Source organism: Toxorhynchites rutilus, chromosome 2 (assembly GCF_029784135.1).
Source record: "Toxorhynchites rutilus septentrionalis strain SRP chromosome 2, ASM2978413v1, whole genome shotgun sequence".
Classification (NCBI taxonomy): domain Eukaryota; kingdom Metazoa; phylum Arthropoda; class Insecta; order Diptera; family Culicidae; genus Toxorhynchites; species Toxorhynchites rutilus.
This window is the reverse complement of record NC_073745.1, coordinates 167,467,127-167,491,101: the sequence shown is the minus strand read 5'-3', so window position 1 is coordinate 167,491,101 and position 23,975 is coordinate 167,467,127.

The following is a 23,975-nucleotide window of genomic DNA, read 5'->3' as shown; positions in this document are numbered from 1 at the left end:
AGTGATGGAGGACGACGTCGGAAACTGGTAGCCGGTACACGTTTCTTTTGAGCTTGAAGTGCGCTTTCGTAAATCAAACTCGATATAAAGTTATACTCTTCGAGTGGAGGAAGTTCATGCATTGAAACAATTGCTTCAGATATTATTTCCGCAAATGTTCTCCAGTCAATATTCTTCGTGAGGTCATACGAAATATTGACTGACTCACGAGAGCTTGATTCATTAGCGATCGATAAAATTATTGGTAGGTGATCACTACCATGGGGATCTTGGATTACCTTCCACATGCAATCCAGGGATAACGAAGAAGAGCATAGAGATATGTCTAGCATGCTTGCCCGTGCAGGAGGGTTGGCTATTCTGGTTGCTTCCCCAGTATTCAAAACTGTCAATTTGAAGTTGTCGCACAGATCATAAATCAAAGTGGCACGGTTGTCATCGTAGAGTGATCCCCATGCTGTTCCATGGAAGTTAAAATCACCTAAGATTACCCGCGGCTCCGGCATTGCCTCGATAGTATCAAAGAACTGATGGCGGCCTACCGTAGTTCTGGGAGGGATATATATCGAAGCAATGCAGAGGTCTTTGCCATTGATTTGTGTCTGGCAAGCAACAACTTCAATGCCTGTCATCGATGGGAGAGTGACTCTATAGAAGGAGTGACATTTTTTAATCCCCAATAGTACGCCACCAAACGAGTCATTTCGATCGAGGCGAATAATGTTGAAATCGTGGAAATTCAGCTCATCGGCTGAAGAAAGCCATGTTTCACAGAGAGAAAATACATCACAGTTAGAGCTGTGAACTAAAAATTTAAACTGATCTAGTTTGGGAATAATGCTTCTGCAATTCCACTGTATTACAGTGGTCAAATCCTTGACCTCTTGCACTGAATCAGGCATCGAGGGAAATGAACGCTGCCAAAAAACCACATTTTTCTTTCAAAAATGTTCTCACAATCGGAAGCAAACATAATACTATGCTTTTAAGAGGGTCGTTTATATTTAAAGCATTTAAAATGTTGTCCACCAGGTCAGAAAGCGCAAGCAAGCCAGATTGCGGCTGTTGCCTCGACCGCGAAAAAGGAGCAGACGTGTTGGGTGCTGCTCCGGGAAGTGCTGAGGACCCCTGGTGCGTAGAAGAACCGCTTAAACCAGGAGGTACTTGCTTCGGTCTATTCTCGGCACGTTCGATTCGAGTTTTCATTCCAACTTGGGAAGTTTCGGTTTTCTTTCTGGGGAGTGATGGAAAAGAAGTAATTTTTCTTTTCCTGATGGCACCCTGCGATATACCGGAACTTCCTGCATTGGGAGCGTCAGCAACAGGCTCGTCGTTCTGCAGAATGGAGTAGGGATTGTCCTGGGTCGTTGGAACGGGACTCTTAAGCATTTCTGCATAAGTCCGCTTGGAACGTTCTTTTAAGGAACGCTTGATTTTTTCCCCTCGTTGTATGTACACCGGGCATTGAGTAAGATCATGAGGAGTCCCGCCGCAATGAAGACACTTGCGCTCTTTCGGGCAAGGATTCTCATCATGGCTCTCTCCACAATCTGCGCAACGTTTTTTGTTGCAACAATAGGCGGCCGTGTGACCGAGTTGCATACATTTGTTGCATTTCATTACTCGGGGTACAAACAACCGAACAGGTAAACGAAGTGCACCTATTGCAACGTAGTTAGGAAGGGCGGAACCCTCAAATGTCACACGAAAAGAGTTTGTCCGATTGAGGACTCTTTTGTCATTTTTAAGTGACACAGATTTCAGTCGATCGCATGCAAGAATCTTCACACTTTTAAGTGAAGAGTTCTTGAAGCGACCGACACCATCGAGTATCTCTTTTCGAGTCAAACCCTTTTCGTTTATTACACCGTCTATTTCAACGTTGCAACAGGGTACGTATACGCGATACTCAATCGCAAAGAGATCGCAGCGCGTTATTGCATTCGCTTGGGTCCTGCTGGAGACGACAACTCGTAATTTGTCTGGCCCCATCCGAGTAATCTCGGTAACTTCGGAAAATTTCTGTGTCAACTCTTTTGAGATGCGAATGACGTTAAGAGGTTTGGATTTTCGTCTAAAGTATACGATAAATGGGCCTTTGGCGCCATCAGGGTATTCTTTTAGACGAAAATCCTGCTTCTCGTCTTTTTCCTCATCTTCAGAGCTTTCTATCTCGTAAACAGAATTTTCCTCCTCATCTTCTGTTTCATCCTCCTGCTCTTCAGGAGGAGGTTCATTATCTGATATATTCTTTGGCGTGGATGGGGGATCCTCCCCGCCCTCTGCCATATTAATAAAAACGAAGAAGTAGACAACTGTTCGATATGAACAGAATATAATAATTTGGAAAATATAAATTAGTAAAAGAAATTATATTTCTATATTAGTTATTGTTGAAAATTTTATTTATTTCAATTTTTGTTATTATGTGTAATTTGAAAATGAAAAAAGTTCCAATAAAAGTTCAACGGTGATGTAAGAAATGAACACCCCTAATGCCAACGCTTGCCGATTTGGTAAACACAAAGTCTAAACAATGGTGTAAATCGTGCACAGAAGCTATACAGAATGATGGAAGAAGAAAGAAGAAAATAAACTTCTACTTGCCGCCGCTGTGTAGCGTGTGTGATGATGAGTCTTGCTGCCGGATTGTCTCGATAGCGCACCACTTTTTATGAGCTTTACTTCGCTCGCAGCGCACCAGATGAAAAAATACACACTAGAAACGGATGTAAAAAAAACACCTGTATCGGATCAAATATAGGTTCGACCGATCTGCTTGCGAGTTGACGGAGTCAACAGGTTGGTTTAGCGAACATCCACGATGATACTTGCGGAAGCGATCATTTTCCAATCTTCACTTCCTTCGGCCAAACTTAAATAAAATTACCAGAATAAGAATCGATAATGGAATCTCATACAAAGAGGCAAAGGAACAGTTTCAACTTCAAAACAATGGCTCTTCATTCGCAAGTGTTCTGCAAAACAGACTCACCAACTTGCAAAAGCCAGCACCCACATGTAACTGCAAATGTAACTGCGCCTCGGCCGCTTCGGCCACTTCTAGTCGCGAAAGCACCCCCCCAATTGACACCACATTCGATACAACCATGACAGATTCAACAACTGGTAGTTCAACAACTGAATCTGAAAACGAATCAGTTGTCTCTATGGATACGTCTGATGTTCCAAACAAATACAAAAACAAAAGAAAAATAACTAAAGGATCATCCTCAGAGTCAGATCAAAAATCTGAAGATGAGACCCAAACAAACAAGGACAAGAAAAGCACTAAGAATGAACAAAGACAGACACCAACAACAAATAACAATACAACCCCAACAGAAAACAACAACACACATCAAACAAAAAACAATAATAACAACAACAGCAACGCACATTCAACAAAAAACAACACAAACACAACAAACACTCCAAAGACTTCTACACCAAACAAAAACAACACCAATACCTCAAAGAAAGCTTCTCTTTCCAAGGGTAAAGGACCATCGAACTAATTCTCTTTGAATAGTTCAAACATACACACATTTAAGACTTAGGAATTAGAGTTAAAAACACCAACACATTCACTCCAACACAGAAATTCGGGATACAATGGAACATCAGAAGTTTCCGACAAAATATTCTAGAATTGAAAATGCTTATTTCGAACTCTAATCCCACAGTCATAGCCCTTCAAGAAACTATGACTCCAAACAATTTCAATAAACACTTCATCGCAAAATACATCACATATTTCAAAGAGGGTCCCAACCCCTCAAAACACGGAGTTGCAATCGCAATCAAGGATGGCACTCCACATGATCTTCTTCCCATTACCACTGACCTTCAGGCAGTGGTAGTGCGCATTAAACACCCCTTTCCAATCACCGTCGTTAGCATCTACATCACTATTGAATCCGATCCGAACACTCTACGCGGCCAACTGGACCATCTGTTCGCCCAACTTCCCGCCCCAATCATGCTTATGGGTGATTTCAACGCCCACTCGTACGCCTGGGGAGGTGCATACCTCGATCGAAAAGGATCCATCATTGAGGATTTCATATCCGACCATTCTCTTCTCCTTCTTAACAACGGCCAACACACCAGAATCCATTATTCTGGTACTACTTCAGCCATCGATCTCACTATAGTATCAGACAAAATCTCTTCAAAACTTTCTTGGAACATCCACGATGATACTTGCGGAAGCGATCATTTTCCAATCTTCACTTCCTTCGGCCAAACTTCTCCAGAGTTTTCAACAAGGCCAAGATGGAAATTTGAATACGCTGACTGGGCTGGCTATCAGTTTGATATTGAAAACCGCCTCTCCGCTAAACGAGATTGGACAGCCGAGGAATTCTCCAAAGTTGTCCTAGAAGTTGCAATGGTGCACATCCCCAGAACCAGTGGCATCCCTTGCAGGAAATGTGTCCCATGGTGGTCGCCTGAGCTGAAGGCAGCGATCAAAGGTCGACGTAAGGCCTTACGCAAATTAAGAAAGGCCCATCCGGACAGCCCACTGAGGCCCACTCTGCTTACAGAGTTCCAAAGGGCTCGCAAACAAGCTAAGACTGTTATCAACACAGCCAAACACAACAGTTGGGTTAAATTCGTCAGCGAAATTAATCCCAACGCGTCAACAAAGGAGTTATGGAGTAAGATTGGCAGGCTTCATGGCAAGAAAAGGAGCAAAGAATATAATCTTCTAATTAACGGTCAATACACCAATGACCGGAAAATCATCGCCGAGGCGTTTGGAGATTTCTTTGCATCCGCCTCTTCCAATCAAAACTACGACCAAACCTTTCTAACCCATAAAACGGAATGCGAAAGAATTCCCATCGATTTTCATACCGATGTGGAATTTGACTTCAACAAAAACTTCTCCCTCAAAGAGCTCGATTGGGTACTGAACAAAGTCAAACAAGGATCCACAGGACCTGATGACATCAGCTACCCTATGCTTAAGAATCTACCCCATCTCGGGAAAAAAAGCACTTCTGAAGCTCCTCAACAAAGTCTGGGACAGTGGAACCCTCCCCAGTTGCTGGAAAGAGGGTTTAATGATCTGTATCCCGAAACCAGACATGAACAACCATCTTCTTGACAATTTCCGCCCCATCACTCTTCTAAGTTGTGTTGGGAAAGTCATGGAAAAAATGATCAATCGACGATTAACGACTTTTCTAGAGTCAAATAAGCTGATTGATCCCAGACAATTCGCCTTCCGTGCGGGAAAAGGTACAGAAGATTGCCTTGTAGCAATCGAAAAAATCCTAGACGACGCAACTGAAAAATTACATCACATTGATATTGTTTCCCTGGATTTATCCAAGGCCTTTGATCGGGCATGGAGGTACCCCGTGCTGAAAAGCCTTTTCGACTGGGGGATTCGTGGGAGGTTAGGTCTCTTCATTAAAAGTTTTCTAGAAAACCGGTCTTTCAAAACCGTTATTAACAACCACCAATCTTCTCTAAAAATCCCAGAAAACGGCTTCCCACAAGGCTCAGCACTTTCACCAACCCTCTTCAACATTGCCATGCAATCTCTATTCGAGATTATCCCGGACCATATAAAAATCATAGTCTATGCAGATGGCATCACTCTTATCTCTACGAGCTGCTTCGGCTTAATTCAGAGAAAGAGGCTTCAAAAAACCTTAGACTCCATCCAAAACTGGGCTCTAAAAACAGGTTTCAAAATTTCCCCGGAGAAATCCAAACACATACATTTCGGAAAAGCTCATCATCAAGGCTATCGCAGGCAACCTAGCCTCTGGTCATAGAAAGACGCTGCTAAATGTTGTAAATGTTTGGTTGGTCCCACAAATCCTTTACGGAATAGGCACCTTCAGCCGTGGAGGGGACAGGGTGTTAAACACCATTGAACCAATTTACAATAAAGCAATTCGGCTCGCAATTGGCGCTTTTCCCTCCAGTCCTACTCTTGATGTAATGGCAGAAAGTGGGCAACTTCCCTTCACCCACCTGGTAACAAAAGCCATCACTAATAAAGCCATCCGTCACTTGTCACTCCCCGAAAGCGACCACAATGTCCCATTAATACATAGGGCTAAAACATGGTTCAAAAATCTCACGAACAAAGATCTTCCCGATATATGTGAACGTTCATCTGCGACGGGAAGAAATTGGAACGTCAAACCGCCGAACATTAACCTTGAACTTCTCAAGGCAGTTCGGGCGGGAGACCCTTCTCCAAAAGTCAAAGCCTGCTTCAATAACCTCGTTGCATCCAATTTCCAAATCAATCACCAGGTATATACATATGGTATATACAGATGGTTCAGTCAATGCCGATGGAGTTGGATGTGGAATTTTTGAGAGTAGATACATAGGTAGCTTTTCTCTTCCACCGCAATGCTCCATCTTCAGTGCGGAAGCTTTCGCTCTTTTAATAGCTACCCAAGAATGCACCCATGATTTCCTTCCTACCACAATATTTTCCGACTCAGCTAGCTGTCTCCATGACCTTCTAAGTGGAAACAGCAAACACCCATGGATTAAGCAAACAGAAGAGGCTGCTTCAGATAAAAACATCTCCTTCTGCTGGGTTCCTGGTCACTCAGGAATCCGCGGAAACATAGCCGCCGACATATTGGCCGGCAAGGGCAGCAAAATGGAACCCCCAGACATGCCCTGTCCTCCATCTGATATTGTCCGCTGGGTAAAACAGCAAGTCCGTGAAAGTTGGGACATAGGCTGGATAAACAGCCGTCCCACTCATCTTCATAAAATCAAAAATTCCACTCTTCCTTGGGAGGACCGTCTCAATAGTAGGGAAAGGCAAGTCCTTACCCGTCTTCGAATTGGGCACACTAACTTCACCCACTCACACTTGTTCTGCAGAGCCGAAAAACCCCAATGTGCTTGCAACGAAGCTCCGGTTTCCGTTAGCCATCTTTTACTTGAATGTCAACATACCAAAGATGCTCAAGTCCGACACAACATAGGTCAGAGTCTCCGAGATATCCTCAGTAGAGACGAGACCCAAGAAACCAATTTAATTGCGTTTCTGAAAGAAACCGACTTCTTTGGTAAAATCTAAATCGAAATACTAAATACCTTGGAAATTGCTTATTAAAGTTCGCCACTTCACAGTCATGTATGCGTGTTTATGTGTGTATACACATGTATGTACGGGTCGGAAGGTAGGAAATCATACATGTGTATACACGCATTCAATAATAATAAATAACAAATAATATAATATATACTTTCATACTCACATCTATCTTCTATTCATTACATTATACTTTAATCAACTTCCTATTCCTACAGCCACACTCACCAAGGAGGATAAATTCATTAAATAAACCTCTCCATTTTTCAGCTCTACTATATACCATTAAATTCAATACCACTATATTTTATTATCTATTCAAACTGTATTTCATTTCATTTCACCCCACCCCACACCCCACTCCTCCTCTCTTTCCTTCCCATACCACTCCCACCCCCTTCCACTCCACTAATCCCACCCAAATCCTTTCCACTCCTTTCCTTCCTATCCTCCTGAGAAGGGCCTTTTTGTTTTTTTGTTTTTGGAACACGCCTTTCGCTGGGTCACTTGTGCTTCGTTACCGCTTTGGTCCTCGGATCATTAAATATTTACTTCCCTTTACAGCTTATATTAAATATCTTTTGAAGCATAGGATCCCTTCCTACCTTCTTCTTGATTCGAAAATCGAGCGGACAGATCTGATGGATGTTATTTTGTTTTTGGTTTCCCTTTCGCCAGTCCCCTCTGGGCTGGTCTTATTGTGGCTCTTCACTGGGCTAGAGGCGAATGAACTGCAAAGTTTAAAGCCTCTTAAAAACAAAGAAGAAGAAGAAGAAGAAAAATACATTCATTACGATTTGTTCGCTCGTTGGATTCACATGCAGGCTAAAAAGGGTCCTTTTCAGGATCACAAAATTATCTTTAATCTAAAGAGTTTATTGTTTTGTTATCACTCGATATCCCCAACTTGTTCGGCTAAACCTTTCTGTTTAGCGATTGCATTTGCCACTCGCCACAGCTTTCACAGTTGGAAAATTTCTTCCCATTCGGCTTGTGACATATTTTACAGTAAATTACCTTCAATGGCACGTCGCATTACCACCACTCAGTATCGGATTGGAGGTAATTTTAACCTGTAATTGAACATTTGCGATGACAGTGGTACAGTGTCGGCTTTCAATGAGGGGTCATAATTTGGACCCCGAACTCTATGTTTACAAAAATGTCCAACTAAATATGTCGCATTACAGGTCCGTCCAATTAGCTAAATTTCGAGATAAGTGTAAATTACTGTACTTTCAATCTAGAAGCAATTTAAGAGTTGGTGAAAATCAATAGGCTCAGAACAACTGCCAAATTCACATACTCATCATATCCTGGCAAACAAATTATGAAAAAATCAATTTGTGTTTTATTATTATTTTGGATATTGTTTTAGAAAGCATTGAACTGTATTTCCTAAACTCTTTTTTGGAAGGTTTAATGGCCCTGAAAAGCGCCTTGTTTTATGAAATGGTTAGAAAACTTAGTACTCGTGGTTTTGAAAAAAACCCATTTCGAACGCCCTCGATGCCGCCTTGTTCTGGATTTGCCACCAAAGCAGTTTGTATGAAGAACAAACTTTTTTCTTCTGCTACCTGATGCCGTTTTGTGATTGCGTTTGCCACTCGCCACTCGCTGCAACTGCCTGTTGTTGTATTGATGTGTTCTGTTCTGAATGCGGTTTTTCTTATCGTCGCGAGCAGCTTTACCAGCCAACTCGATCACTTCGGCGGCCGAAACTATATAACGCCGGCTAGGTGGACTGGTGCACTGGTACTAACGCGCTCGGCCTAGCTACCCTTGCTGAGCAATTGGCGGATACACCTACGGGGAACGGCACACCTGCACGGTTCGAGTGGGACTTTGCCTTTCCTTTAACTTGTCCTCCTTTGTTACGTCCACGATGCCGATGCCGTACAACCACACGGGTTTACGGTTTGAAAGAAAATAAGATATTTTTTTGGGGTCCGCGTGTTTTATACTCTAGCGGTACACACTCACAGGATAGAGAAAAATCGACAGACTCAGCCAAAGGGGCGAATCCAACGAGACGAACGAATGACCGTTAAGTGCGATTCACATACAACATACACGTCACGTTCACGTCCCTTCACGTCACGATGCGTCAATGATTCTACCATGCAATTCTCATGAAAACATTCACATACACCAGCAACGTAACGACCCGTCAGCATACGTTCAACGAAAACGACCGGCAGGGTTTGTAGAAAAGAATAATTGACGAAGACGGACGGCTCGTTTGATTTTTGTCTGGGCTTTGTGTCTCGGCTTTTGTTTTGATTTGGCTGCACAGTAATTTACATCTACATCGACATTAAGCTAATTGAACAGATCTGTTATGCAACACGTTTAATTAGACATTTTTACCTCCAGCTGGACATTTTTGTAAACATTGAGTTCGGGGCCCAAATTATGGCCCCACATTGAAAGTCGCCACCAGTCGCAAATGTCCAATTACTGGTCAAAACCGACTCCAATGCGACACTGAGTGCTGCCTCAGCATATCGCTTTATAAGTAACTTACTGTACTTTTTATGCCAACATATCTCTTTGGAGCTAAGTCATTCGGAGTGAAAATCATTCGCGACTAGTTGAAAGAATTATTCTATTCATTATTATTATTGCATAAGGGTCGGACTACGCGGTTTAAGCATTTTAATAATTGAAAAAAATGATTCTCATTGAATTTTTCCAAATTTAGAACTGTTTCTAGGCATGCTGATTTGAAAGAGGGCATTGCAATTTAAAATTGTTGTAGGTGGCGACACCATGAATAAAATTAAATAAATCATTCGTTTGCCATTTGACGTGACGGTGCTGGTGGAAGCATTGACTGCATGTGTGAATTGGTGGAGACGTTGACGGAACGTAGACGTTCTTCTCCGTAACGTGCTATGTGAATCGCACATTTAAAGGCAGCGATGGGAAAAAAATACATTCATTACGATTTGTTCGCTCGTTGGATTCACATACAGGCTAAAAAGGGTCCTTTTCAGGATCACAAAATTATCTTCAATCTAAAGAGTTTATTGTTTTGTTATCACTCGATATCCCCATCTTATTCGGCTTAACCTTCCTGTTTAGCGATTTGTTGCCACTCGCCACAGCTTTCACAGTTGGAAAATTTCTTCCCATCCAGCTTTGTGACATGTTGTACAGTAAATTACATTCAATGCGACATGCCGAAGCGCCACTCAGTATCGCATTGGAGGCGATTTTAACCTGTAATTGAACATTTGCGATGACAGTGGTACAGTGTCGACTTTCAATGTGGGGTCATAATTTGGATCTCTATGTTTACAAAAATGTCCAACTAAATAAGTCGCATTACATGTCCGTCCAATTAGCTAAATTTCGAACTAATTGTAAATTACTGTACTCTCAATCTGGAAACAATTTAAGAATTGGTGAAAATTGAATAATGAGGAAAGTCCCCAACTATCAATAAGCTCAGAACAACTGCCAAATTCACATACTCATCAGATCCTGGCAAACAAATTATGAGAAAATCAATTTGTGTTTTATTATTATTTTGGATAATGTTTTAGAAAGCATTGAACTGTATTTCCTAAACTCTTTTTTGGAAGGTTTAATGGCCCTGAAAAGCGCCTTGTTTTATGGAATAGTTCCAATTTAGAAAACTTAGTACTCGTGGTTTTGAAAAAAAAAACATATCGAACGCCCTCGATGCCGCCTTGTTCTGGATGTGCCATCAAAGCAGTTTGTATAAAGAACAAACTTTTTTCTTCTGCTACCTGATGCCGTTTTGCGATTGCGTTTGCCACTCGCCACTCGCTGCAACTGCCTGTTGTCTTGATGTCCACCGAACCGAATGTGTTCTGTTCCGAATGCGGGTTTTCTTATCGTCGCGAGCAGCTTTACCAGCTAACTCGATCACTTCGGCGGCCGAAACTATATAACGCCGGCTAGGTGGACTGGTGCACAGGTACTAACGCGCTCGGCCTAGCTACCCTTGCGGGGAACTCCAGATCAACACGGTTTGAGCGGGATTTTGCCTTTCCCTTCACTTTTCCTCCTTTACCATGTCTAGACATGGCTGCTTGGGTTGGTTTGTTGATGTGTTGTGATGCGAACCGATGTGGTGTACGGTTTGAATGAGAATAATCGTTACGGCAGCGGAGCGGGGATTTTTAAGCCGACTGGCTGGCTCGAGAATTACGCATGTGTGAGACTGCGACCAATGTTTCGTTCATTTTTTTCTTTTTCCTTTCCAATCGTGCTTCATTCTATTTCGCTGCTGCGCTGGTTGCCCGTTTTGGTCGGTACGATTTGAGGAGCACAAAATGGACCAATCAAAAATGGGCACATAGTGCATTTTGACAATGCTTGATATTTCACAATTATTCAATTATTTATCTCAAGAAAAATGAAATGTTATTCGTTATGATAGATGCGTAGATATATTTTCTATCAATTGATGCAAAAACCTTTGCGATCTATTGAGAAATGCTCGAGTTATAAGCGTTCCAAATCTTGCATTTTTTCCTACTTGTTCAGTGCCTAGATTTCCATTTCACCCCCTATATCTTCCGGTTAGACGTAGTCCTACGTCAAAATATGTTTCTAGTTAAAATTTAATTTGCTTTGTATTTACAAGATTTTTTAAACTTTACGCTTACCCTGAGTACTCTGTATTCATCAATAAAAAGACTAAGCTGCCCACCTGAGAGTGCTGCCCGGTCAAACATTCATATTTATTCATATGGCTTAACTTCTTCCCTGAAATGTATATTCTGGAAGAAACGCACATGAACTGGGATCGATCAATTTATTTTAATCGGTTATAGAGTACCATTGAGTTCCGTCAGGATAAAGACACCTAAATATACCCAAAGGGTATCGATTCAGTTTTCGCTCGTATCTCTGGACATCTGTTTCTTGCAATGATGTTTTTCTTTTTTGATATCTGGTAATTTTTATAATACACTTCTATTGAGTTGTCTGGAAAGTCCATGCTGCTACTAATGACAATCAAATCGAGACACTTATCACGATAATCCTCGATACGCGACACATTATTAGATTCGCTACAGATGGGTACGAAAAATGCTAAAATGTATGGACTACATATTAATCCATATTCTGGAACCCGATCGGATTTGACATATCGCAATCCGAACGATATAAACTTTGCATTCTGCATTCCACGGTTGCAACACTTGCACAACCCGATAGGATTTGACTCGATCAGATGAATGAATGCAACATTATGCTAATTTCAAATCCGACCGAAAAGGGAAGGGAAGAATCTATTATGAAAATGGGTGCTTCGTCCAAAATTTTGGGCAAATAAAATACACCTCTTTATCTGTTCTGAACAAAATAAGCGTCAATAGATATCAGAGTTCTTCACAATTAATGTTAATGTTAAGTTTCCCACATCAAAATACCAAGAATTTGTGTGAACTTTCCTGAAAACATCCATTTAAAACTAATTTTTGGGTCATTATTTATTTATTTGCCCAGCACTTGTATGACGTAATTCTCTGTGCAGTCGGTTCCCCAGACTTCAATTGGCAACATGCACGGAGAAAAAACTCAGCTTCGTTCTATTCAGAGAATGTTTTCTTTTCACGGGAAATAGCCATGGATTATAAATCAGACTTGCAAAATGTTCATGAATTCATAGTTTCTGAGTTCACTTGATTTTGCAATACGAACTAAATTTCTAGTCAGTTTCTGTGAAAAAGTGTTTTACAAATAAATGTTTTAGGAGGAATTATTTTTTCCTGTGCATGAGAAAAAACGAAACAAAAGCAATGAATACTGCGACAACGGGTGGTATGTTTGGACATGATATGCTCGAATTATAAACATCGTGTTTGTTTATGATGTGAGGAACGCATGTTTATGTTTGACTATCGTTGTTCGTGTTTGGGGTAAACATTGAACACTAGCGAAAAGCATGTTCGTGTTTAAACAAAAACATGGAATTTTCACATCACCTGGACATGTGTAAGTGTTTTTCGGAACAATGCTTTTCTGCAGTTTGTTATTCGATACGAATAATAGTATCGAATAATCTGATAAATAATCGAATAGATGTATGTCTGCAATTGATTTTTTCCTTTTTTACTTTTTTCGATTTATTCCGGACAATATTTAGCATGACTTAATAATTGATGGTTATAGGTCATCGAAATCATCGATCGCGATGATACTGCAGGTGTTTTGTTTTGACCAGGTTCATTATAGCCTCCAGACAGTACCGAACTTTTGAAAGCGAAAGTCAGATGAAAAAATATTTCGTAATCCGCGATCACGAATGTACAATGACGACATCTGGTGGTGAGATCAGGGTTTTGAGACAAAATACTTTATGTTAGATGTTTGTTTGAACACGTGGAACACGTAGTCATGACCCCCACTTAACTACTATGGTATTCTCGCTAAAATTGATCATTATAGTAAAAAATCATGATTAGACATAAATATCCTTCAAGATTTTTCACCACTCGAAAATTAATATAATTCTCAATTACATAGAATACACATTTGATACGGAAAAGTAAATTTCAATTTATAATTTTGTTTTCAAAGGGTATCCAATTCATCAATTCATTGCCATTATCCCTTTGCAAGCCTCAATCCGTGGTTCAAAAGTCTGGAATTGAGTCGGGACTTTATTCGCACCTTCTCCCGACTCATGTCCAATCACTGTTCGTTAGATGCACTACTCTTCCGTTTCAATCTTGCCAGCAGCAATCTCTGTGTATGTGGCCAAGGTTATCGCGACATCGAGCACGTTGTTTGGTCGTGCGAGGTGTATCTGATCGCCAGATCGAATTTAGAAAACTCCTTTCGGGCCCGAGGAAGACAGCCCAATGTGCCGGTAAGAGATGTGTTGGCTCGGTTAGACCTTGATTACATGTCCCATATATATGTTTTCCTTAAAGCTATCGATCTTCGTGTGTGATTGTCCCTATATTCTTATACCCTCCTTTCCTTCCTTTGCGGGTAATTCGTCCCCTTGCTATAAATAGTAGAATAAATTGAAATGTAAAAACACTATAAATATACGAACAGATTTAAGAATTGAGTGTTCATCAATATTGTTACAGTTTCCTTATACCCCATCCTTCTCCTAAAAATATGTCACCCTTCTAAACTCGAGTACGCCGCGAGTAATCGGTTTTCCACCTTACTAACCATAGATGTAAAAAAATTGTTTATATATATAGGGAGGCGATCTGGCGTAGTGGTAACATCCATGCCTCTCACGCTAAAGGTCACGAGTTCAATTCTCACTCCCGACATTCTTCCAAAAATGGAAGTAAAAAGTGACGAACCAGCCAAATGAGTTGAAAGTCACTATAATACAGATAAAAAAAAATTATATATATATATAGTTTTAAAATTATATTTAAGAATTCGGCTCCTTTAAACTTAAGTAACTAAGCCTGTAAAAATAAACGAATTAATAAAAAAAAACCCTTTCCAAAAACGGAGCACAAAGCTTAATACAACCAACGCGAATAATAAACTAATGTTGTAATGAATCTGCAGATCAGTTGAATAAACAGCATCAGAGATTGGAGCGGCAATTCGGTTGTGTTGAACGATCCAAAACTAGCAATACATTGCAACATTTTCACAATTTGAACATCGCGTTGATATATTTTTTTCAGTTTTTTTTTATTAATACCACTTCTGTATTGTTTCGAGATTCGCTTCTCTTCGATAAATGCCGATAACTGTTTAAAAAAAAAAGTGCTTGATTTAATTGTTTGATTTTTTGATAACTCAAAAAGCCAGCTTTAATAAATATACTCGAGAGTAGATTCATAAGTAATATATTGATATGAATATGGCAATAACGTGGATGAAATTCGCAAGAAAATAATGAGCTCACGAACATTGTTGAAAAAAATTAGAAAATTTAAAACAAATCGCTACTATAAGGCTATCATTTTTATCAATAAAAACATGGAATAGAAGATAGAAACAAACTTGAAATGAAATTAAGCGTAAAAAAAATGATTTTTTTTGTTTTTTTTTCCAAAAACTGGAGGATTGTCCACGTGGACAACAGAGAGAGGGTTATAAAGAATGTCCACGCTTGTCCACGGAGGGAGAGGGGGGTGTCTATAATCATGCTTCTTCTGTCCACGTGGTATGTGGACAGCCCCTCAAGATAATTAAAGTCCAATATTTGAATCATTTTTCTTATTAATCATACTGTTTGTACCGTGCCTCAATACTTTTAATGTGACTTGCGACAGCTTTTCTGCTCGTTTCAGCTGACCATTACCATCCTTCGAGTGGTTTCAAGGATGTTTTTTTTTAGAAATTTGATGGTTTCTAATTTTATGTCCAAATACTACCATAGTTTTCCATAGTTTTTCATTGTATTAATAACTTTTGCGCAATTGTAATGTAATATGCAAACTTTATGTGATTTGGGCATTGTCTTTATAATATTTGAATCCTTGATTCCACCCTATTTCTACGGCACTATGATGCAATTTTTCCTTCAGGTTGTTCAAGTACAGCAGTCAATTGCTAACTGGACTAGACACCCAGCTAACGAAAAAACTGAGCAGAACTTCAATGAATTGTTTGATTGACACTTAATTTGGCCATAAAGGTAGTTTCTTGTACTGTGTAACGTTTCTAATAGCATTAGCGTTAAACCTCATGAAATTGAGTAAACAAAAGGGTTCCTCTAAAATTGCATGTAATTGCAGTCCAGTTCACGCATTCTCATTTAAAGAGCAGTCCTGTTGAAGCACCTCCAGTTAGCGAACGACTACTGTATACATTATGATCCATCAGATCCATTTAACCGTTGCTTTCAGATTTTTTTTACGTTTAGTTCATCGTTTGGCTTCCTCTATACTAAACGATGACAGTCGGAGTCAAATATGTTAAATTTGAGCTTACGTACGAGAATAAAATATTCCCAGTAAGTTATCATGCTTTTGGAGAATTCGAATTGGAGCTACTGATTTTGTCTGGCTGACTTTGGGCTTAGTATAGTGAATCATCGATCATCCTGAACATCTTGCAAAAATAAAGCAGAGTGCCAACCAAGTGGTGTTGAAACAAGTTTTATTAAGACAAAACTCACACAGCACAAAGCACATAAAGTTTGCCTCTTAAAAAATGAATAGATGAATATTGCTCCGAAAAACGACTGCACATGTACATGTGCATGTACAGTCCAATTGCACATTTTTGTGAACATCGAGTTTGGGACCCAAATTATGGCCCAGATTAAAAGTCGCCACTGTACCACTATCATCGCGAATGTCCAATTAGAGGTAACTTACTGTAGGTAGCCGTCCGAAACAATTAAAGGCGAGGACTATCATACTAAACATTAAATCCTGAAGTTTATCAACATCTTCGAAGTTGAATTGACATTTGAAATACCCTACGAACGTGAATAAATGTTTTAAATACCTGTACAAAGCGAATTTTGATACATTTACAAATCTATGATCACTTTCATAAAATTTCTTCCTGAAAACAGATAGCAGGCCTCATGTGACACTACCCAGCAAACATTAAATCGTATAATTTTGCACGTGCCAAGCCTTACAAGAAATCCGAATAAATCATAATCGCATATAATATCAATCAAAGTATGTATCGTGTATATTTGAAATCGCATCAAATGTAAAAACTCGATTTTAAATACCATTATCAAATCAAGTCGCAATTCGGTATAATAAACATCAATTTTATGATGTACATTGTCGTAAAATATATTTAATCCTCATCATATGCGTATATCACGCTGATGCAGTTTGTGTGTCGTATAAGCGTATAATTTGAATCGATTCAGTACTGTAGTAAATCATATTGCATGCTGCAGAAAATCATGAAACAGTAAATCATATTAGATCCTAACTGGGTACCCACCCAGCAAACATTAAATCGTATAATTTTGCACGTGCCAAGCCTTACAAGAAATCCGAATAAATCATAATCGCATATAATATCAATCAAAGTATGTATCGTGTATATTTGAAATCGCATTAAATGTAAAAACTTGATTTTAAATACCATTATCAAATTAAGTCGCAATTCGATCATATTAGATCCTAATAAAGAACATATTACATCATATTGAAATGTCAATGAAATGCTGATGCACTCGAAAGTATTAACCGCTGTTGAATTAAATTTCAGATAGCCGCGCGAGATAGCTGGTGGATGATAATCCAGACGACCGGAGTTCGAACCCACATCGGAGCAGTTTTCACCAAACATCAACATTCAAACATTCATATTCCACTCCGAACACAAGTCAATCAAACAATTATTATTTTTACAAACATAAATACTCATATAAAAAAATGGCGATTCGTGAGGCTATAATAAACATTTCACGGAAAAATTTAGCGCCATTTGTTTTTTTCCTATGTCTGTAATAAATCGTATATGAGTATGGCAAAAGTCGCTATTATAGCCGGTCAAAGTTGCATATTCATCCAAACAAATTCGGTAAGCATTTGCCATGTATGTATATGACCTCCACTTTTGCATGCATATGCCAGTTAGGCGCATTATATGCCAACCAAATTTTAGGGCATATGGTGTTATATATACGCTTGTTATGCGATTTAATGTTTGCTGGGCAGCAAACATTAAATCGCATAATTTTGCACGTGCCAAGTCTTACAAGAAATCCGAATAAATCAGAATCGCATATAATATCAATCAAAGTATGTATCGTGTATATTTGAAATCGCATAAAATGTAAAAACTCGATTTTATATACCATTATCAAATTAAGTCGCAATTCAGTATAATAAACATCAATTTTATGATGTATATTGTCGTAAAATATATTTAATCCGCATCATATGCGTATATTACGCTGATGCAGTTTATGTGTCGTATAAGCGTATAGTTTTAATCGATTCAGTACTTTAGTAAATCGTGTTGCATGCTGACGAAAATCATGGAACAGTAATCATATTAGATCCTAATAATGAACATATTACATCATATTGAAATGTCAATGAAATGCTGATGCACTTGAAATTATTAACCGCTGTTGAATTAAATTTCAGATAGCCGCGCGAGATAGTTGGTGGATGATAATCCAGACGACCGGAGTTCGTCGGAGCAGTTTTCACTCCCACTCCCACATTCCACTCCCAACATAAGTCAATCAATCAATTATTATTTCTACGAACATAAATACTCATATATAAAAATGGCGATTCGTGAGGTTATAATAAACATGTTTTGCGCCATTGGTTTTTTTTATGTCTGTAATCAATCGTACATGAGTATGGTAAAAGTCGTATTTGGTGCTTTGACAATTCATGAATATATTCATATTAGATCGCAATTCAATTCCAACATAATCGCTATTATAGCCGGTCAAAGTTGCATATTCATCCAAACAAATTCGGTAAGCATTTGCCATGTATGTATATGGCCTCCACTTTTGCATGCATATGCCAGTTAGGCGCATTATATGCCAACCAAATTTTAGGGCATATGATGTTATATATACGCTTGTTATGCGATTTAATATTTGCTGGGTATGACTTAAGTGCGATTCACATACAACATACAACGAAAACGACCGGTAGGATTTGTAGAAAAGAATAATTGACGGTTCTCTGGGTTTTGTGTCTCGGCTTTTGTTTTGATTCTGCTTGTACAGTAATTTACATCTAATTCGACATTTAACTAATTGAATAAACCTGTGATGCAACACGTTGAATTGGACATTTTTACTTCTAATTGGACGTTTTTGTATACATTGAGCTTGGGGCCCAAATTATGACCCTACATTTAAAGTCGCCACCAGTCGCGAATGTCCAATTACTGGTAAAAATCGCCTCCAATGCGACACTGAGCGGTTCCTCGGCATGTCGCATTATAAGTAACTTACTGTACTTTTTTATGCCAACATATCTCTCAGTTCCAAATTTCGTAGTGAAAATCATTCGCGACTAGCTGAGAGAAATATTCTATTTATTATTTTTGTTAAATAAAGGTTGGGACTACGGGGCTTAAGGATTTAAATAATTGAATTCAATGATTTTCATTGAATTTTTCAAAATATAGAACTGATTCTAGGCATGCTGATGCGTAAGAGGGCATTGCAACTTAAAATTGTTGAATTGCACATTAATCTAAATAGAACGTTTCGAAAGATCTATGAATAAGTGGAAACAGATCTGCATGGTGGTATACGAATTCCTTTTTTGTATCGCTGTATGTTATTCGGGGATTTCTCGAGCATTGTATAAAGATTACTACCAATTTCGTTCTGATAAAACGTTAATTGCTTTGGACGCGATTTGTACAAAAAGTGAAGCAGAGTCCTCCGACACTCAGATTCCTTAGTATGAATATTGAAGGATGTGGCTCTACAGAAATTCAATTTTTTGTGTCTTTATAGACAAAGAGAAAAATCATTTTTGAAAATTTTACAAATCATGAAATATTACTGGTATTTTCGACTTTTCTGCGTGTCTTCAATGACAGAAAAGTTTAACCTCGATGCTCCTGATGGATTAAACGTAGGCATGGAGGAAGGAGGAACATTTTTTTCACCTTCATATCACAGGATATTATTTATGTACCAGCGGAATCATTGGTTCCCTTTCCTCAATAAATAATGCTGGCCTGAACGTGATTACTGCTACAGGGCTATGAACACCGCATTTTTTGAATTGGTACAAATTTCTGACTTTCTCTTCATTATATATATATATATATATATATATATATATATATATATATATATATATATATATATATATATATATATATATATATATATATATATATATATATATATATATATATATATATATATATATATATATATATATATATATATATATATATATATCTATATATATAAAAATGGAGTGATGTCTGTCTGTCTGTCTGATTCTTATAGACTCGGAAACTACTGAACCGATCGACATGAAAATTGGTATGTAGGGGTTTTTGGGGCCGAGGAAGGTTTTCGTGATATTTTGGGACCCCTCCCCCCTCTCAAAGGGGGGGCTGCCATACAAATGAAACACAAATTTCTGCATTACTCGGAAATTAACCAAGCAAACGAAACCAAAGTTGGCATGTGAAAGTTTTAGGGTGCAATAAATGTTTCTATGATGGTTAGACAGTCCTTCCCCCACTCAAAGGGGGGGCTGCCATACAAATGAAACACAAATTTCTGCATTACTCGAGAATTAATCAAGCAAATGAAACCAAATTTGGCATGTGGAGGTTTTAGGATGCAATAAATGTTTCTATGGTGTTAAGATACTCCTTCCCCCTCTCTTAGAGGGGGCTGCCGTACAAATGAAACACAAATTTTCGCATTACCCTAGAATTAATCAAGTAAATTAAACCAAATTAGGCATATGGAAACTTTAGGGTGCAATGAATGTTTCTATGGTGGTTAGATACCCCTCCCCCCTCTCTTAGGGGTGGCTGCCATACAAATAAAACACAAATTTCTGCATTACTCGAGAATTAATCAAGTAAATGGGCGGGACGAAGTTTGCCGGGTTAGCTAGTATATATATATATATATATATATATATATATATATATATATATATATATATATATATATATATATATATATATATATATATATATATATATATATATGTATATATATATATAAAAAAATTATCAGATATAACTACTTTTCGGTTCAATTTAAATTTTATGATATGGTGGAATACGTTTTGATATTGCGCGTTTATTGAGTATGCTTCTAAACTCGACACTGGTACGACAAAGACTGAGATTCTGAACTCTTCGGATCCCTGAACTTCTTCGGCTCTGCACTCGTACTCCTGCTGCAGCTGCCGAAATTATTCCTCTCTCTTCTGAGAATTTGTGAGTGCCTGGTACTTGTATAATTATTACAGACATTCAAGTTTGAGCTCCCTGGATTTTTACTATTTTATTATCAACTGCTATTTATTAATTTTAAGATATTAACTATTTCCTCCCTAAAACGAGATTCGTCTCGAATCCTGGAAAACTATGCTACTCTTTGCTTTACATTTTCTATAATTTTCAAGATATTCTCCAATTGTTTTTGTTGGTTTATAAAAAGCACTGCTTCAAGAATTTTTTCTAATTCAGATATGGTTTTTATATGATATATTAGCCTATATAAATGAACTATTACAAGAATTAATTTTGCGATTGAATATTCTTCATCAATTGTTTCTACATGTTTCTTAACATGGATTTATTCTACTATAAAAATCGTTAATGTTTGTTATAAGAGTTTAAAAATAATATTATTTTTTTCATTAAAAAAAATCCCATCACGACAATTTCCGGTTTCCAGTTTTCTGTGCATTTAGAAGGAACTATCTGAAAAGAAATTGAATTTATTGGTATTTTCAAACATTATGATTTATGTTATGATTGATTGATACTACTTTCGTTGACGGATCTTTGTTTTGTGAACTTTCCTTCCTTGGTCATCCACAAAGGTTTTGCGGTTGTCTTTGGTAACCAGGTGTCGCCGAAATTTGTTTGCTGTTTTACTTTTTATTCCTTGGCGAGAGACGTATACTGCTTCGCCAGGCTGAAGAAGTGGATCAGTTTCCTTTTTCTTGTTGTGATATTCGAGGTCCGTTCTTTGTTTTTTCCGAAGGTTTACTAGGGCTTCATCATAAACTTTATCCCTTTTTTCAATGATTTCTGCAATATCAGTGGGTCTTTTTTCTCCTTCTTTTAAGCCGTAAACAATTTCCTTGGGTCGCATATTTGTCGAAGAATGTATAGTGTCATTGTATAACCCAACACTTATGCGAAATATTTCCTTACGGTTCAATTCTTCGTATTTTCCTTGTATGCATCGAAATATCTCGTTAATTGTAGAATGAAATCGTTCAACGATTCCATTCACCTCACTCTTATTGGATGGAGTGAAATACATTTTAATTCCAAGTTCCTCGAGCATTCCTCTTACTTCCACAGATTTTAACGCCGGTTCGTTGTCGCTAACCAAGACCTTTGGGATACCAAAATTGGAGATAAGCTTTGTCAATCCTGAACGAATATCGGGAATCGATCTAGACTTGATTGGTATCAACATTCCAAATCTAGATAATTTATCAACCGCAGATAAAAAAATGTTCGGGTGGCAAATATAGACGTCAATATGAATTGTATCTAAAGGCTTGTTGGGTATTGGCGTTTCAGCCAAACTGAGTTTGTACGGGTGTCTCTCATACTTGGCAGTTTTGCAAGTCTCGCATAATATCAAGTATTTTCTGATTTTCTTTTTCATTCCCGGGAAGAAACATCTATCGCTGATGACTAATAGATTCTCCTGAATGCCTCTATGCGCTCTTTTGTGTGTAGCTTCAATTATTTCGTTTTGTTCTTCTTCGGTTTTTAGATCAACTAAAAGCGTTTGAGAAATCATAATTTTGAACGTCGGAATACGAGAGAAATATTTTCTATAGACTACTTGGAGTGAATTGATAACATTCTCTGGGCAGTAGATACAATTGACTCGCTTTGGATCCATAAAATTTTTGAAAATTGTTGATAAAAAGGGCTCCTTATAACGGTCTTTGGTGAATGTATGCCTCATAATTTTGGGAAAAACTTGTTCTCCAGTAGATTCAGATTCGTCTGGACCAATATTCAATACAATCTGATTTGAAAATGTGTTGACTGGTTTTTCAGTACGAGGAATAACTTCTGGATCATTTGTGTCAACAGATTGCGTCGTCTCATGTTCGCAAAATCGCTCACCTTCTTGTTCATGTTGATTTATCTCATGGGGAATTCGTGAAAGACCATCAGCAACTACATTTTGCTTACCAGATCTGTATCGAATTTCATATGAATAATCTAGAAGTGCAATCAACCATCGAGCGATTTTTCCTGATGGATCTTTGAGATTCACTGCGCATGTTAATGGTTTATGGTCTGTATACAAGATGAATTTGTATCCAAAAAGATATGGACGGAAATATTTTGTGGCCCAATAAACAGCTAGAAGCTCTCTTTCGATTGTAGAGTAATTTTCTTCGCTTTTGTTAAGGGTGCGTGAGGCAAATGCTACGGGTTTGTCTTTCCCGATAGGTCCTTGTGACAACACGGCTCCAATTGCATACTTTGATGCATCAGTAGTCAATACAAAAGTTTTGTTGAAGTCGGGGTGAATCAAGATCGCGCTACTGCTGAAAATTTGCTTGCATTTATTAAAGGTTTTTATAAATTCGGGCGTGTGTTCAATCTTTCTCTCTTTTCTGAGACACTGTGTAAGTGGTTTGGTAATACAGCTGAAGTCTTTAATAAATTTCCGGTAATAGTCTAGAGTCCCTAAAAAGGATTTTATGTCCTTTTCGGTTTTCGGTATTGGCCAATTTCGTATGGCTTCAATCTTCTCGGGATTGGGTTTGACACCCTCTTCTTTCACTATGTGACCGAGGAAAGAAACTTCTTTCTTCATAAATTCACTCTTATCGGGTTGAATTTTCAGGTTGGCTTTTTTCAATGCTTCAAAAACTCGACTGAGGTTAATGCAATGTTCTTGGAGACTATAACTGAATACGATTATATCATCCATGTACACGAGACAAATCAATCCGGTCAATCCAGAAAGCACAGTATTCATCGTTCTCTGGAAAGTTGCTGGAGCGTTTTTAAGCCCAAAAGGCATTCTCAAATATTCATAGTGTCCATTTTCCGTTGAGAAGGCTGTTTTCTGTATGTCATGTTCATCCATCATAATTTGGTGAAATCCCGAAGCTAAATCTAACGTAGTGAAATATCTGCTTCTACCCAGCTTGTCCAAGATATCGGTAATGTTCGGGATAGGAAATTTGTCATCTACTGTTTTTGCATTGAGCTTTTTGTAGTCCACAACGATTCTCCATTTTTGAGC